The following is a 19,138-nucleotide window of genomic DNA, read 5'->3' on the forward strand; positions in this document are numbered from 1 at the left end:
GAGGCCTGGGCCTGCGTGGATTTCCTGTCTGTGGCCCGTTCCAGCTCCCGGCGCGCTGTGCTTGCGTGACCCAGCGGCGTACTTAGTGCGATGCGTCGGCTGGGATCACGTGAGCACTGGGCAACCAATCGGAGGAGGGAAAAGTCCATTCATGAGTTTGACATAAGACCTGTCAAACTCATGAAAACTCCAGGCGCCCAAAACAGTACATAACCTTAAAATATATATATTTTTAAATCACACTATTTAAATCAACTATAAATAACATTAAATAACCATTTTAAACAATAATTTAAATTTTTGAAAAAAATAATTTTATAAAAAATCAGAGCTAAAAATACACTTACCTTACTGTAAAGTGTTTAAAAATAATAAACCTGTGGAAAAAATGTTCTAATTTTAATTAATAGACCACTTACCTTTTAAAATGAAGTCCTTACGTCTGCTTTTTTAATGTGTAAAAAGTGGAGGCCTTCACGCACAGGCAAACCTGTCAAAAAAAAGGAAGTTCAACGCGCACGCGCTGCCTCACGTCGCACGCGTTTCACCTCTTAACCCCTGCTTTCAGGGGACCGGAAGTGCCGTTTTCCCGCGCATGCGCTGTGCATGCAAGAAACCGGCATTTCCATCGGGTCCACGCGTGAGTACCCCGTGCGTACTCACACGTTGGGACCCGAATTACTGGGCCATTATGTTTTAAACTACTTTGGGATGGCCGGTAACGGCCATCTCTGGTCTGGAATGGCCCTGTATTGTTTTTAATGTCCTCTTGATGTCTTTAACGGTTCTTGATGTTCCCCCTATGAATTTGAAACTGTTTTCCTTTGTCTGGGTAAACATCTAGATGGCCTTTATCTACAGGCCGATCTGACTGGATCTGCATCCAATCCATATGTATGTGGTTCTGTCTGGTTTTATTTTCTCTGAAACGGCCTTCCAGAACTTACTGTGGGCTGAATCCACAAAGGCTGTCTGGGGACTGCAGGAACCATTTTAAAGTGTCCCAAAAAGCTGGTCACGGGGTCTGGTGGCCATTTTGTATGCCCCTTTTTCTGGGCTTCTTTTAAAACAGTCTTTAAAAATTAAGGCCTCTTCTGCCAATAGACCCTTATAGGACAATGTTCGAATTTTGCGAATCTTACAGTTAGTCACTGGGCTTCAAATCCCACCATGGCAGCTGGGGAATTTTAATTCAATTAAATAAATCTGTTAAATAATTACTGGTATCAGTAATCACGAAACTATCAGATTGTCGTAAGAACCCATCTGGTTCACGAATGTCCTTTAGGGAAGGAAATGTGCCGTCCTTACCTGGTCTGGCCTATATGTGACTCTAGACCCACAGCAGTGTGGTTGACTCTTAACTGCCCTCTGAAATGGCCTAACAAGCCACTCAGTTGTAACAAACCACTACGAAACACAATAATAAGAATGAAAGCGGACGGACCAGCCGGCATCGACCTCGGCACCAGCTACAGACGCGGCAATGGCAAACCCAGCCCAGTCGACCCTGCAAAGTCCTCATCACCAACATCTGGGGACTTGTGCCAAAATTGGGAAAGCTGTCCCACAGACTAGTCAAGCAACAGTCTGACATAGTCATACTCACAGAATCACATCTTTCAGCCAATGTCCCAAAATCCTCCATCACCATCCCTGGGTATGTCCTGTCCCACCGGCAGGACAGACCCACCAGTGGTGGTGGCACAGTGGTATACAGTCGGGAAGGAGTGGCCCTGGGATTCCTCAACATTGACTCTGGACCCCATGAAGTCTCATGGCTTCAGGTCAAGCATGGGCAAGGAAACCCCCTGCTGATTACCATCTACTGCCCTCCCTCAGCTCATGAATCAGTACTCCTCCATGTTGAGCACCACTTGGAAGAAGCACTGAGAGTAGCAAGGGCACAGAATTTACTCTGGGTGGGGGGCTTCAACGTCCATCACTAAGAGTGGCTCGGTAGTACCACTACTGACCAAGCTGGCCGAGTCCTGAAGGACATAACTGCCAGTCTGGGCCTGCGACAGGTGGTGAGAGAACCAACACAAGGGAAAAACCTACTTGACCTCGTCCTCACCAATCTACCTGTCGCAGATGCATCTGTCCATGACAGTATTGGTAGTAGTGACCACCGCACAGTCATTGTGGAGATGAAGTTCCGTCTTCACACTGAGAACACCCTCCATCGTGTTGTGTGGCACTACCACTGTGCTAAATGGGATAGATTCAGAACAGATCTAGCAGCACAAAACTGGGCATCCATGAGGCACTGTGGACCATCAGTAGCAGCAGAATTGTATTCCACCACAATCTGTAACCTCATGGCCTGGCACATCCCTCACTCTACCATTACCATCAAGCCAGGGGACCAACCCTGGTTCAATAAGGAGTGTAGAAGAGCATGCCAGGAGCAGCACCACGTTTACCTAAAAATGAGGTGCCAACCTGGGGAAGCTGCAACACAGGACTACATGCATGCTAAAAAGCAGAAGCAATATGCTATAGACAGGGCTAAGCGATCCCACAATCAACAGATCAGATCAAAGCTCTGCAGTCCTGCCACATCCAGTCGTGAATGGTGGTGAACCATTAAACAACTAACAGGAGGAGGAGTCTCCATGAATATCCCCATCCTCAATGGTGGTGGAGCCAAGCACATGAGTGCAAAAGACAAGGCTGAAGCATTTGCAACCATCTTCAGCCAGAAATGCTGAGTGGATGATCCATATCGGCCTACTCCTGAGGTCCCCACCATCACAGAAGTCAGTCTTCAGCCAATTCGATTCACTCCACGTGATATCAAGAAACGGCTGAGCCCACTGGATACAGCAAAGGCTTTGGGCCCCGACAACATCCTGGCTATTGTGTGGAAGATATGTGCTCCAGAACTAGCCACGCCTCTAGCCAAGCGGTTCCAGTACAGCTACAACACTGGCATCTATCCGACAATGTAGAAAACTGCACAGGTATGTCCTGTCCACAAAAAGCAGGACAAATCCAACCCAGCCAATTACCGCCCCATCAGACTACTCTCAATCATCAGCAAAGTGATGGAAGGTGTCATTGACAGTGCTATGAAGTGGCACTTACTCGCCAATAACTTGCTCACTGATGCCAAGTTTGGGGTCCACCAAGAGCACTCGGCTCCTGACCTCATTACAGCCTTAGTCCAAACATGGACAAAGGAGCTGAATTCCAGAGGTGAGAGTGACTGCCCTTGACATCAAGGCAGCATTTGACCGAGTGTGGCATCAAGGAGCCCTAGTAAAACTGAAGTCAATGGGAATCGGGGTTAAACTCTCCACTGGCTGGAGTCATACCTAGCATAAAGGAAGATGGTTGTGGTGGTTGGAGGTCAATCTTCACAGCCCTAGGACATCGCTGCAGGACTTCCTCAGGGCAGTGTGCTAGGCCCAACCATCTTCAACTGCTTCATCAATGACCTTCCCTCCAACATAAGTTGAGAAATGGGAATGTTCGCTGATGACTGCACAGTGTTCAGTGCCATTCACAGCTCCTCCCATATGCAACAAGACCTGGGCGACATTCAGTTTGGGCTGATAAGTGGCAGGTAACATTCGCACCACAGAAGTGCCAGGCATTGACTATCTCCAACAAACAAGAGTCTAACCATCTCCCCTTGACATTCAATGGTATTACCATCGCCGAATCCCCCACCATCAACATCCTGGGGGTCACCATTGACCAGAAACTTAACTGGACCAGCCACATAAACACTGTGGCAACAAGAGCAGGTCAGAGGCTGGGTATTCTGTGGCGAGTGTCTCACCTCCTGACTCCCCAAAGCCTTTCCACCATCTACAAGGCACAAGTAAGGAGTGTGATGGAATTCTCTCCAACTGCCTGAATGAGTGCAGCTCCAACAACACTTAAGAAGCTCGACACCATCCAGGACAAAGCAGCCCGCTTGATTGGCACCCCATTCACCACCTTAATACAACCATACATACGAACATACGAATTAGGAGCAAGAGTAGGCCACTCGTCCCTTCGAGCCTGCTCTGCCATTCAATAAGATCATGGTTGATCCGATTACTTCACATTCCCGCCTAGCCCTGATAACTTTTCAACCCCTTGCTTACTAAAAATCTATCTACCTCTGCCTTAAAGATATTCAAAGACTCTGCTTCCACCGCCCGCTGAGGAAGAGAGTTCCAAAGACTCACGACACTCTGTGAGAAAAAATTTCTCCTCATTTCTGTCTTAAATGGGCGACCCCTTATTTTTAAATAGTGACCCCTAGTTCTAGATTCTCCTACAAGAGGAAACATCCTCTCCACATCCACCCTGTCCAGACCCCTCAGGATCTTATATGTTTCAATCAAGTCACCTCTTACTCTTCTAAACTCCAGCGGATACAAGCCTAGCCTGTCCAACCTTTCCTCATAAGACAACCCGCCCATTCCAGGTATTATTCTAGTAAACCTTCTCTGAACTGCTTCCAACGCATTTACATCCCTCCTTAAATAAGGAGACCAATACTGTACACAGTACTCCAGATGTGGTCTCACCAATGCCCTGTATAACTGAAGCATAACCTCCCTATTTTTGTATTCAATTCCTCTCGCAATAAATGATAACATTCTATTAGCTTTCCTAATTACTTGCTGTACCTGTATAGTAACCTTTTGCGATTCATGCACTAGGACACCCAGATCCCTCTGCATCTCAGAGCTCTGCAATCTCTCACCATTTATATAATATGCTTCTTTTTTATTCTTCCTGCCAAAATGGACAACTTCACATTTTCCCACATTATACTCCATTTGCCAGATCTTTGTCCACTCACTTAACCTATCTATATCCCTTTGTAGCCTCCTTATGTCCTCTTCACAATTTACTTTCCTACCTATCTTTGTGTTATCAGCAAATTTAGCAACCATACCTTCGGTCCCTTCAAACAAGTCATTTATATAAATTGTAAAAAGTTGAGGCCCCAGCACTGATCCCGGTGGCACACCACTCGTTACATCTTGCCAATCAGAAAATGACCCATTTATGCCTACTCTCTGGTTCCTGTTAGCTAGCCAATCTTCTATCCATGCCAATATGTTACCCCCTACACAATGAGCTTTTATTTTCCACAACAACCTTTGATGTGGCACCTTATCAAATGCCTTCTGGAAATCTAAGTACAGTACATCCATCGGTTCCCCTTTATCCACAGCACATGTTACTTCCTCAAAGAACTCCAATAAATTGGTTAAACATGATTTCCCTTACACAAAACCATGTTGACTCTGCCTGATTACCTTGAACTTTTCTAAATGCCCTGCTATAACGTCTTTAATAATAGCTTCTAACATCTTCCCTATGACAGATGTTAAGCTAACTGGCCTGTAGTTTCCTGCTTTCTGTCTCCCTTTTTGAATAAAGGAGTTACATTTGCTATTTTCCAATCTAATGGAACCTTCCTCGAATCTAGGGAATTTTGGAAAATTAAAACCAACGCATCAACTATCTCACTAGCCACTTCTTTTAAGACCCTAGGATGAAGTCCATCAGGACCCGCAGACTTGTCAGTCCGCAGTTCCAACAATTTGCTCAGTACCACTTCCCTAGTGATTATAATTTTCTTGAGTTCCTCCCTCCCTTCCATTTCCTGATTTACAGCTATTTCTGGGATGTTTCTTGTATCCTCTATAATGAAGACCGATGCAAAATACCTGTTCAATTCAACTGCCATCTCCTTATTTTCCATTATTAATTCCCCAGACTCACTTTTTATAGGACCAACACTCACTTTGTTAACTCTTTTCTTTTTAAAATATCTATAGAAACTCTTACTATCTGTTTTTATATTTCTAGCTAGCTTTCTCTCGTACTCTAATTTTTCTCTCCTTATTAATCTTTTAGTCATTCTTTGCTGTTTTTTTATATTCTGTCCGATCTTCTGAGCTGCCACCCATCTTTGCAAAATTATATGCTTTTTCTTTAAGTTTAATATTATCTTCAACATTTTTAGTTAACCACGGATGGTGGGTCCATCCCTTGGAATTTTTCTTTCTTGTTGGAATGTATATATTCTGTGTATTTTGAAATATCCCCTTAAATGTCTGCCACTGCAACTCTATTGACCTATCCCTTAACCTAATTTGCCAGTTCACTTTAGCTAGCTCTGCTTTCATGCCCTCATAATTGCCCTTATTTAAGTTTAAAATACTAGGCTTGGACCCACTCTTCTCTCTCTCAAACTGAATGTAAAATTCAATCATATTATGATCGCTGTTACCTAGGGGTGCCTTCACTATGAGGTCATTAATTAATCCTATCTCGTTGCACAATACCAGGTCTAGTACAGCCTGCTCTCTGGTTGGCTCCAGAACATGCTGTTGTAAGAAACTATCCCGAAAACATTCCATGAACTCCTCATCTATGCTACCTTTGCCCATCTGATTTTTCCAGTCTATATGCAGATTAAAATCCCCCATGTTTATTGCCGTACCCTTCTGACAAGCTCCCATTATTTCTTCCTTTATACTCCATCCTCCCATGCGATTACTGTTAAGGGGCCTACACACAACTCCCACAAGTGACTTCTTGCCTTTATTATTTCTCATCTCTACCCAAACCGCTTCTACATCCTGGTTTTCTGAACTTAGGTCATCCCTCTCTATTGTGCTAATACTATCATTAATTAACAGAGCCACCTTTTCCCACCTTCCTGTCCTTCCTAAATGTCATGTACCCTTCAATATTCAGGTCCCAATCTATATAATCCTGTCGCCATGTTTCTGTAATGGCTATCAGATCATATTTATTTATTTCTATTTGCGCTATCAGTTCATCTGTTTTGTTTCGAATGCTACGTGCATTCAGATGCAAAACCTTTAGTTTTGTCCTTTTATTATTTTTGTAACCTCTAGCCTTATCTGTTGATTTACTCTTAGAATTGTACTCTCTATCCCTTCCTGTCATGGTCTGGTTACCATTTCCCATATTAATATCTTTCTCTATTGTCTTGTCTCTAATCTTTGAATTACCACATCTTCCCAAATTTGATCCCATGCCCCCAATATTTAGTTTAAAGCCCTCTCTACTGCCCTAGTTATATGACTCGCCAGAACACTGGTCCTAGCAGGGTACAGGGGAAGACCGTCCCAATGATACAGATCCCACTTTCCCCAGTACTGGTGCCAGTGCCCCAGGAATTGAAACCCATTTCTCCCACACCAGTCTTTGCGCCATGCATCCATCTCTCTAATTTGATTTACCCGATGCCAATTTGCTCGTGGCTCAGGTAATAATGCAGACATTATTACCCTTGAGGTTTTGCTTTTTAATTTAGCCCCTGGCTACTCATACTGTCTCAGCAGAACCTCTTTCCTAGTTTTACCTATGTTGTTGGTACCTACGTGGACCACGAAAACTGGATCCTCCCCCTCCCACTGCAAGTTCCTCTCCAGCCCAGAGCAGATGTCCCGAACTCTGGCACAGGTCAGGCAACACAGCCGTCTGGACTCTTGCTCTTGGCCGCAGAGAACTGTATCTATCCCCCTGACTATGCTGTCCCCAATTACCACTACATTCCCATTAACTCCCCCCACTTGAATGGCTTCCTGTACTTCGGTGCCATGGTCAGTTTGCTCATCCACCCTGCAGCCACCGCTTTCATCCATACAGGGTGCAAGAACCTCAAACCTGTTGGACAATTGCAAAGACTGAGGCTCCTCCACCTCCTGGGTCCCCATACCTGCCTCACTCGCAGTCACATCCTCCTGTCCCTGACCACTGACCAAATCAGAAGACCCTATCCTAAGGGGTGTGACTGCCTCCTGCAATAAAGTGTCCAGGTAACTTTCCCCCCTCCCTGATGCATCGCAGTGTCCGCAGCTCGGCCTCCAGCTCATCAACTCTGAGCCGAAGCTCCTCGAGCCGCAGACACTTACCGCAGACGTGTTCATCCTTGATCACACTGGCGTCCAGGAGCTCCCACATACTGCAGTCGCAACACATCACCTGCCCTGCCATCTTTATTGAGTCTTAATTAATTTATATTTTTAAATTAATAATTAATAAACCCTACTACACCTAATAAGATTTATTACTGCTACTAAACTAGTACTAATGAAACCTTACAATTACCAATACATTTCCTGGGCTTTAAAAGATAAGGGAAGTGAGCAAAATACTCACCAACCAATCACTTACCCTTTTCCCTGTGATGTCACCTTTTATTTTTCTCCAAATGCGGTTGGGGGGTGTCAAAGAGCCGAACTCCTACTGATTCTCTGTCCCCTCTTAAACATTCACTCCCTCCACCACCGGCGTACCGTGGCTGCAGTGTGTACCATCTACAAGATGCACTGCAACAACTCGCCAAGGCTCCTTCGGCAGCACCTCCCAAACCCATGACCTCTTCCACCTAGAAGGACAAGGGCAGCAGGCGCATGGGAACACCACCACCTCCAAGTTCCCCTCCAACTCACACACCATCCTGGCTTAGAAGTATATTGCCGATCCTTCATCGTCACTGGGTTAACGGCCTAGAAATTCGGTATGGCCCCGCCAGGTCTTTTGCGCCCGAAATTTTGCGCTCGCCAGGATTCCCGTAGCGCCCGCCTAAAATTCAGTTGCGACGGGCCAAGACGGCGGCGGGCGCTATTGCAGGGTTTGGCCGCCTCGCTAGGGGCGATGAATTTCACTTTCAGGCGTCCAGCTGCCGCTGCGGCACCCGATGCGGTGCGGCAGGCTGGGGTACTGCAGGCCTCCTCCTTCTCTTAAGGAGGAGCTGCCTGCAGCCGTCAGATCGCCGGTGGATTCCCCCGGCAAATGAGCCCGGCACCACGGAGAAGTGCCGGGCTCGCGGGACTCAGACATCAATGCTGCGGGGGGGTGGTGCAGGAGTCCGGGGAGGGAGGTGCGGGCAGGCGGCCGCCGGGAAAGCGGCCGGCCGCCGCTCCACCTTTATGCGCCGGCCTTTCGGAGCTGCAAGACCCCGTTTCACAAACGCTGTTTGCGGCTGCCACGGGCGAGGCGGCCGCAACTGAATTTGGGCATCGGGCCGGAATAGCATTGCAACCGGGGCGCTGCGCACACCGATGACGTCATCGGTGCCGGCGCGGCGCTACCGGCTAACGCCGATGTTAGGGTCCATCTGAATTTCGGGCGATAAAAAACTTCAGGCGCCAACCACTTTATAGCCAATAAGTGGGCGCAAACGCAACTGAATTTCTAGGCCAACATCCTGGAACTCCTTACCTAACAGCACTGTGGAAGTACCTTCACCACATGGACTGCAGTGTTTCAAGAAGGCGGCTCACCACCACCTTTGTGGTGTATGTAACCTGTACCACCTTAAGAGAACTACCTTAAGAAGATGGACTACTTTCTCTTGCTACTGTATATTGTAGTACCGGTGGTGACTGTAGTGTATGTATCCGTCTACCTTTAAGAAAACCATTGTATGTAACCGTTCACCTTTAAGAGAACTATTTTAGGTGTGGCACTACTTTGTTGGCTTCTGTATACTATAATACCGACGGTGACCACACCGGTATATAAGTGCTGTGTCAGGATTTATTTGGCAGATAAGCCCTGACCTTCGAATAGTAAAGTCCTGTTTTAAGTTACTCTTGGAGTCTGTGTATTAATTAACTAAACAACCCACAGACTTTACAGTGGCGACGAGTCCGATCGTACCCTGCGGCAACAATACTTCCGAAGCAGTTAACGAGCGTCGAGAAGAGGCAACCGCCCTCGTCGTTCTGCTGGGAGAAAACTTGAGGCTGCAGAACTAGAAAGGAGGAAGAATTTAGAGACAAAGACTTCCATCAGCAACAGGCACTGACTGTCCCTTCTGCCACGGTGAGGAGTGAGCCGATCAGTACGAGAAGCAAGGCGGCCACGATGACTGTGAGTAAGGGAAAGTAAAAAGAATAACCGGAGGATAAGGGCGGTGCACTCGACCACGGTCGAGGGGGAAAGGAGCCGGACAGAAGTCGGGCCCAGAGGCGCTGAGACTGGGGCAGCGTGGAGCAAGGAAGCCGCGGTACAGACAGGCTGGGGACGCAACGGCGTCGTGAGACAGCGAGACCGCGACCGGCAAAAAAGTCCGGGCTGCAACCGAAGCCACGAAGCACTGCGACCGGGAATGTAGGCGCAGGAAGAGATAAACTCAGCCGCAGCCGGGGAGGGAAGCACCGGACTGCGAGAGGGCTGGGAGGCGCGATTGGGAGCTGAGCGAGCGGGAGAGGCAGAGCCGACCAAGGGAGACTGAGCGAGAGCCAGTCCAGCGGCTGAAACTGTTCTCCGTCAACGGGGTGTACCCAGCGCCGGTAGAGCCGAGCGAGCGGGAGAGAGACAGAGCCCGAGCAAGGGAGACTGAGCGAGAGCCAGTCCAGCGGCTGAAACTGTTCCCCGTCAACGGGGTGTACCCAGCGCCGGTAGAGCCGAGCGAGCGGGAGAGAGACAGAGCCCGAGCAAGGGAGACTGAGCGAGAGCCAGTCCAGCGGCTGAAACTGTTCCCCGTCAACGGGGTGTACCCAGCGCCGGTAGAGCCGAGCGAGCGGGAGAGAGACAGAGCCCGAGCAAGGGGAACTGAGCGAGAGCCAGCCCAGCGGCTGAAACTGTTCGCCGTCAATGGGGTGTACCCAGCGCCGGTTGCCCTGCCGAGAAAAGGGAAAGCACTGAAGCCGACGCGCAGGCTGTGAACCTGAAAGCCAGCGGCCGTCGCCCGTGGGGAAAGTGTACCCCTCCCGCCAGGGGAAGAAACGCGGGAAACCGCCATTAGGCGGAGAAGAAGACAGAAGCGGGGAACCGCCATTGAAGTGGGCGGGGAGAGAAGATAAGCACGGGAAACCGCCATTTTCGTGGGAACCGCCATCTTGAAAAAAAAAGAAAATTTAAAGAAATAATCCGTGGTGTTATCAGGAAGAGAGGAAGATGCCTAAGCGTGGTAACATCAACGATTTTAATTCCGAGGTAGAAGACTGGGCCACGTGTGTGGAACGCATTGAGATCTATTGTGAGGCCAATAAAATAGAAGAAGATGACAAAGCTGATATGCCTATCAATTAGTCCAATAAAAGGCGACGAGTTAAGAACGTAACTGAAGGTTTTTATTGGCTAAATAACAGAGCCCACCCTCGTGGGTGATCCGATCCAACAGGGAGGAATACTAGCCAGTCAGCTACCTTTATACCTGGGCAGGTAATGGGCGGAGTCGGAGGTGGTCAGCCCAGGTATAACAGTGCGACAAGAGGCGACCTCGTGTAGTGATGTGACAGTGAGAACAGTGAGAACAATATACAGTGATAACTATAACAGTGGTTTACCACATTCACCCCTTGTTTAGATTAGAGTCCGGCGGGGTGAAGTGTATTACCAGCTCTGGTATGTCAGTCTGTCCGGAGGCTTCGTTAGCCTCTCCGATCGTCGCAGCGGCAGTGTTACATTATCCGGTGTTAAAGCTGGTGTCTGCGTAGTCGGCAAAGGCTCGTGGGGTTCCGGCATGCCGTCTACCTCGGCTGGACTCGGGGTGTTGGGAGGGGGGGGTGAGGGTGCGAGGTCTCGTAAGGAGACAGTGTCCTCCCGTCCGTCTGGGTAAGCCACATAGGCGTACTGGGGGTTGGCGTGCAGGAGGTTCACCTTCTCGACCAGGGGGTCCGTTTTATGGGCCCTCACGTGCTTTCGCAGCAAGACGGGTCCCGGAGAGGTCAGCCAGGTTGGTAGGGTGGTTCCCGTAGTCGACTTCCTGGGGAAGACAAACATTCGAGCATGGGGGGTGGTGTTAATGGCAGTGCAAAGTAGTGACCGGATGGAGTGCAGCGCAATCGGGAGGACCTCTTGCCAGCGGGAGGTTGGGAGGCCCTTAGACTTTAAGGCTAAGAGGGTGGCCTTCCATACCGTCGCGTTCTCTCTTTCCACCTGGCCGTTCCCTCGGGGGTTGTAGCTGGTGGTCCTGCTTGCTGCAATACCCCTCTCCAATAGGAACTGACGGAGTTCCTCGCTCATGAAGGAGGCGCCCCGGTCACTATGTATATAGTTCGGGAACCCGAACAAGGCGAAGAGTTTGTTCAGGCATTTAATGACCGTGTTACTGGTCATGTCTGGGCAGGGGAAGGCAAAGGGGAAACGGGAGTACTCATCAACGATGTTGAGGAAGTACACATTACGGTCGGATGACGGTAGGGGCCCCTTGAAGTCGATGCTCAGACGCTCGAAGGGGCGGGTGGCCTTGATCAGGCTTGCTCTGTCCGGCTTATAGAAGTGCGGTTTGCACTCAGCACAGATCTGGCAGTTCCTGGTCATGGTCCTGACCTCCTCGATGGAGTATGGCAGGTTGCGGGCCTTAATGAAATGGTAGAGTCTGGTGACTCCGGGGTGGCAGAGGTCATTGTGGAGGGTCTGAAGTCTATCACTTTGCGCGCTGGCGCATGTAATGCGTGAAAGAGCATCAGGGGGGTCGTTCAGTTTACCGGGCCGGTACAAGATCTCATAATCATAGGTGGAAAGCTCGATTCTCCACCTCAAGATTTTGTCGTTCTTGATCTTGCCCCTCAGCTTGTTATTAAACATGAAGGCAACCGAGCGTTGGTCGGTGAGGAGGGTAAATCGTTTGCCTGCCAAGTAGTGCCTCCAGCGCCGTACTGCCTCCACAATTGCCTGGGCTTCCTTCTCGACCGACGAGTGTCGGGTCTCGGGGCCCTGTAGGGTCCTTGAGAAGAAGGCTACCAGCCTACCCTCCTGGTTAAGGGTAGCGGCTAGGGCGAAGTCGGATGCATCGCTCTCCACTTGGAAGGGGATTGACTCATCCACTGCGTGCATTGTGGCCTTGGCTATGTCTCCCTTAATGAGGGAGAAGGCCGCGCACGCCTCTTCCGTGAGGGGGAAGGATGTGGTTTTCAGGAGGGGTCTGGCTTTGTCCGCATAATTGGGTACCCATTGGGCATAGTAGGCGAAAAGCCCCAGGGTTCTCCTAAGTGCTTTTGGACAGTGGGGGAGGGGTAGATCCATGAGGGGGCGCATTCTTTCGGGGTCGGGGCCGATGACTCCGTTCTCTACTACACAGCCAAGGATGGCAAGGCGCGCTGTGTTAAACACGCATTTCTCCTTATTGTAGGTGAGGTTCAGCCGTTGGGCCGTACGGAGGAATTTCTCCAGATTCACGTCATGGTCCTGCCGGTTGCGGCCGCAGATGGTGACGTTATCGAGATAGGGGAAAGTGGCCTGTAGTCCGTTCTGGTCAACCATCCGGTCCATCTCCCGTTGGAAAACCGAGACCCCGTTGGTGACACCAAAGGGGACCCTAAGGAATTGGTAGAGGCGGCCATTCGCCTCGAAGGCGGTGTACTGGCTGTCCTCCGGGCTGATGGGGAGTTGGTGGTAGGCCGACTTGAGGTCGATGGTCGAGAATACGCGGTATTGTGCAATCTCATTGACCATGTCCGATATGCGGGGGAGGGGGTATGCGTCCAGCTGGGTGTATCTGTTTATGGTCTGGCTGTAGTCGATAACCAGGCGATTTTTGTCGCCGGTCTTGACTACCACCACCTGGGCACGCCAGGGGCTGCTGCTCCCCTCAATAATGCCCTCTTTCAGGAGTCGCTGCACCTCAGAGCTAATGAAGGCTCTGTCCCCAGCGCTGTACCGCCTGCTCTTAGTAGCGACAGGTTTGCAGTCGGGGGTGAGGTTAGCGAACAGGGAAGGTGGCGGTACCTTGAGGGTGGATAGGCTGCAGGTGTTACGCGGTGGGCGGTTTAACTGAAGGTTTTTATTGGCTAAATAACAGAGCCCACCCTCGTGGGTGATCCGATCCAACAGGGAGGAATACTAGCCAGTCAGCTACCTTTATACCTGGGCAGGTAATGGGCGGAGTCGGAGGTGGTCAGCCCAGGTATAACAGTGCGACAAGAGGCGACCTCGTGTAGTGATGTGACAGTGAGAACAGTGAGAACAATATACAGTGATAACTATAACAGTGGTTTACCACATTCACCCCTTGTTTAGATTAGAGTCCGGCGGGGTGAAGTGTATTACCAGCTCTGGTATGTCAGTCTGTCCGGAGGCTTCGTTAGCCTCTCCGATCGTCGCAGCGGCGGTGTTACATTATCCGGTGTTAAAGCTGGTGTCTGCGTAGTCGGCAAAGGCTCGTGGGGTTCCGGCATGCCGTCTACCTCGGCTGGACTCGGGGGGTTGGGAGGGGGGGGGTGAGGGTGCGAGGTCTCGTAAGGAGAGTGGTCAGCCCAGGTATAACAGTGCGACAAGAGGCGACCTCGTGTAGTGATGTGACAGTGAGAACAGTGAGAACAATATACAGTGATAACTATAACAGTGGTTTACCACAAAAGCTATAACCTTGCTAAACTCGATGGGCGCGAAGACATACGGGCTCTTGAAGCATCTACTATCACCGGCTAAACCGGCGGATCAGACTTTTGATGATATTGTGGCTGTTCTGAAGGATCACTTGAACCCCACACTGTTGATGTTGGCGGAACGATTCAAATTCTATGCGAGAACGCAACGGAAAGACGAAAGCAACGCAGAATACTTGGTCGAACTGCGTAGACTAGCGAAATACTGCCAGTTTGGAGGGAATCTGACAGAGGCATTGCGAGACAAGTTCGTGTGCGGATTGGCAAAGGAAGGAACGCAAAAGCGACTACTCGAAGAGAACGACCTTACACTTGACAGGGCTGTCCTTATTGCAGCATCGCACGAAGCTGCAGCGAAGGGAACTGCGGAAATGCAGCTAAAGACAGCGGCACTCAGTGTGGATCAAATTACCTCGACAACAACCAAATGCTATCGTTGTGGGAAGACAACACACGACCAGAACCAATGCTGGTTTAAGAACCAGGAATGTAGGAAATGTGGCAAACTGGGTCACATAGCTAAGGTATGCCGGTCAGGGAAGAAGACCAACAACCAAAGGACCAACAGCCAAAGGAAGCCATCACAGGAAAAGTACAACAAGGTACACAAGGTGGCTGAGAAGAGTTCAGACGAACAGAATTCGGACTCAGACCCAAACGGCCAGGAGCTGGGTAGTCTGAGAATTCACAATGTGAGTAAGGAAGCTGACCTACAAACTATCTGGGTCATGCTAAAAATAGCTGGAGTCCAAGTGAAAATGGAGTTGGACACTGGATCAGCTCTATCAGTCATAAATCGAAGGGATTACCACCAGCTATTCTCACATATACCCTTAAGGGATACCAAGTTCGTATTGCAGACATACACGGGGCATAAAGTATACCCCATGGGAAAGATAAGAGTCAAGGTGAGAGATAGGGGTAAAGAACACCCAAGAATGAACTTATACGTACTACCTGAGGGAGGACCACCACTTCTAGGACGGGAGTGGATCAAGAAAATAGACATGGAATGGCACTATCTAAAAGCCATAACGAGTGAGGACTCGGTGCAGACAATCAGCTCAGATTCTGAATCGGATGACGATAAGACCAACCCAAATGTGAAAGACAAGGCTAAAATGGACTTGCCGACTAAGGTTGGAAAAACGAAGGCATGCAGAAAGGCTTATGCTTCAGAGAAGAACAAAGTTTCAGAACAGAGCTCCACCGAACAACGACAACATAGTTTGACAGAGAATTCTGAGTCTGTTCAGTTTAAGGACATATCCATGACGGAAGAACACCGAGCTCGGACTCAACTTTATTTCAAATCGCGACAACAATTAGAACAATTGAGTTACCGTCTCGTACAAGAGATGAAAACAATGAAAAAGTTCTATGACACCGAATGGGAGAATCTGGAAAGACAACAGAAGCAGCTAGCTCAAGCAGAGAGCGACCATAGAGCCATCGTGACCAATCACCGATCACATCTCCCTTATGATGTTCAGGAGTTAGAATATTTGCAGAAAGAAGCAAATGAAGAGGAATCTTCAGGAAGCCAGGATTTTATTCCAGTTCTTCTCTACGACTCCTTACAAGCAGAGTTTGAGAAGTTGAAGGAACAGTATGAACAGGCCCAGGCTACAATCCTGGAGGGGGTTAACTCGGCAACCTCCGAAAAGCTAGTTTCAGTAGAAGCATATGAGCAACTAAAGGTTGAACATGAGCAAGAAGTCCAAAGGCTGCAGGAAATTCTTGATGAGCTCAAGGCCAAGACAGACTCATCGGTAGAAGTTCCATCCATAGATGAGAAATTAGAGGTGAAAGACATGGCAGAACATGAAAGACAAGATGTCCAAGAACTCATAAAAATATTGAAGGAAACCCAAGACAAATATGAGGTGGCAATGTCCGAGGTTCAACAACTTGAAGAACAGATTCAACTGGGAATCCTTTCAGTGGAAGAAAAGGAAACTGTAAGAAACACAGAGACTGTAAGAATGGCCCCTGAACATGAGCTAGAGAGCATCAAGGCGCAACTTCTCCGAGCGCTTAAAGCCAAAGTACAAGAGGAAAAAAAGGTGAAGGCATTGGAGGAAAAGGTGGATGAAATGGAGAAGACTCTGATCCACAGGGTCCCCGTGGAAGAGTTAACGGTCAGCCAACTCCTTCATATGCTGAGGGACAAGACTCTGCAATGGGAACAATCTGAACACGAGCTTCAATCTTCAAAGGGAAGGAGTTCGGAGCTCTCAAAAGTTATGGAAATAGCTGAGGTTGCAACACAGATTTTACTGGGATGCCAAAAGTACGCTGAATCACGTCTATGTGAACAACAGAATGTTGAAACAGCTGCTCCAGTAGAAGGATTGAATAGCCCGATAAATCAATCCCCGATGGAAGGGGAAGTATTGAAATCACAAATGAGGTCATTAGTGAAGGATTTGCAGGAAACCCAGGAAGAGCGGGATGAATATGAACGCATGAAGAAGTCTCTTCAGGAAAGATGTCTAGGGAGGGAACAACAGTCGGCTAACGTCCAGTTGGGTAAGGAAGAAGTAGCAGGCCCTCTCGCTAGACTAGTTCAGGACGACACCGAATATTACCATGACCTGTTGAGTGACACGGAATATTACGAGGACTTGGTCTGCCCAGCTTGTGATGAAAACTCCCAAAGTGCAGAAATCAGGATGAAGCACTTAAAGTCTAAGGAACATAGGGAGATGGTGGCACTGCAGCTGGCAGCTGATAAGGGAGCCCCGAGAGTCTCCAAGAAGCAGAAAAGAAAAAGATGAAGCAGAAGGTGATAACCATCTAAATCATTATCACTTCTACCAGATCATGTACGTGGGCCCTACGAAGGGAGCCAAATCAGTTGGCAAGTAGGAAAAATTACCAAGGCAGTCCAGCTGTTTGTAAAAGTCAGCACTGCTGGTTCAGCAGGACGGAAGTTCAAGCTGTTAAGTCAAGGGAAAGACTATTGGATGAGTCACGCTAGCAATGTGAACCGGCTACACCACAGAGATGTTGTTCGGACCGAGTCAAGACCAGAGACTGAATCTGTGAACTGTTCCCGCAGAGACTGAATCTGTAAACTGTTTCCCGCATAGATTATACCTGTGAATTGTTTTACATGAAGTTGAATATATGTTATGTTTAATGGGGGACTAAGTATGTTGTAAGCTAAAAAGGGAGGATTGTAGTGTATGTATCCGTCTACCTTTAAGAAAACCATTGTATGTAACCGTTCACCTTTAAGAGAACTATTTTAGGTGTGGCACTACTTTGTTGGCTTCTGTATACTGTAATACCGACGGTGACCACACCGGTAGATAAGTGCTGTGTCAGGATTTATTTGGCAGATACGCCCTGACCTTCGAATAGTAAAGTCCTGTTTTAAGTTACTCTTGGAGTCTGTGTATTAATTAACTAAACAACCCACAGACTTTACAGTGACCACACCGGTATATAAGCTCTGTGTAGTAATTTGTAAAGCAGTTCAGCCCTGACCTTCAAGTAGTAAAGACCTGTTTAAGTTTTTCCTGTTGTCTGTGTCCAGTTATTTAAAATAAGTATATCTGGAACACACAGACTCAACAGTGGCGACGAGTCGATCTTACCCAGCGGCAATTGCATCCAAGGCAGCTTCGTCCCCAGAACGGGCGTTGAGAAGAGGCATCCGCCCTCATCATCCTGCTGAGCACCGCATTCGCACAGGAGGCATCGAGAACCCGGGTTGGAATTGCTGACCACGAAGTCCACCATCAGCAACAGGCAGTGATCATCCTTCTTCCACGGCGGTGGGTAAGCCGATCTAGCGACACGGGCAGAAAGTCGGCCGCGTTGTCAGTGGAGAAGGGGGGCGAGACCGGAGGAAAAAGGGCGGAGAACTCGACTGCAGCCGGTGTAAGGGGCCGGGCTGCAATCGGAACAGACGCGCAGCAAGAAAGGAAGCGCTAATACCCACGAGGACAGTGGGGAGTAAAAGCAGCAGCGTCGGGGGAAATTAAGGACCGCTGGGGGACGAGAACGGCAACAGCGTGGTAATCGCCATTGTAGCCAGTGGGGGAAGAAGCCAAGCATGGGAAGCCGCCATTTTAGTCGGCGCAGGAAGAAGACAAGTGCGGGAAAAGCCGCCAAGCGCGGGAAGCCGCCATTTTGAAAAAAAAAAAAAATACTTAAAGAAACTTACAAGGATGCCTAAAAACGGTAACATCACTGCTTTTGATAGCGATGTCGAAGATTGGGCCACTTATGTGGAGCGTATTGAAGTTTATTGTACAGCAAATGAGATACCGGCTGAAAAGAAAGCACTAACCCTATTAAACTCGATGGGTACGAAGACGTACGGGTTATTAAGGCACCTTGTAACACCAGATAAACCGGCGGATAAGACTTTCGTGAATATTGTTACTATCCTGCAAGAGCATTTAAACCCCACGCCGCTGCTGATAGCGGAACGATTTAAATTTTACAGAAGAACGCAGCTGAAAGAGGAAAGCAACGCTGAATTCTTAATTGAACTGCGCAAGCTATCAAAGTACTGTCAGTTTGGTACAGGACTAGCAGATGCTCTGAGAGATAAGTTCATGTGTGGACTATTAAAAGAAGGAACTCAGAAGCGACTGCTAGAGGAAAAGGACCTTATGCTAGATAAAGCTGTCACCATTGCAGCATCACACGAGGCGGCAGCACGAGGCACCGCGGAAATGCAGCTAAGGCCATCGGGACTCAGCACCAATCAAATGGCATTGGGTGCAGTAAAGTGCTATCGTTGCGGAAGGACAACGCACGATCAGAACCAGTGCTGGTTC

The sequence above is a fragment of the Somniosus microcephalus genome, chromosome 15 (assembly GCF_052327205.1).
Source record: "Somniosus microcephalus isolate GS21.2 chromosome 15, FLI_Smic_1.0, whole genome shotgun sequence".
In the NCBI taxonomy this organism is placed as follows: Eukaryota; Metazoa; Chordata; class Chondrichthyes; order Squaliformes; family Somniosidae; genus Somniosus; species Somniosus microcephalus.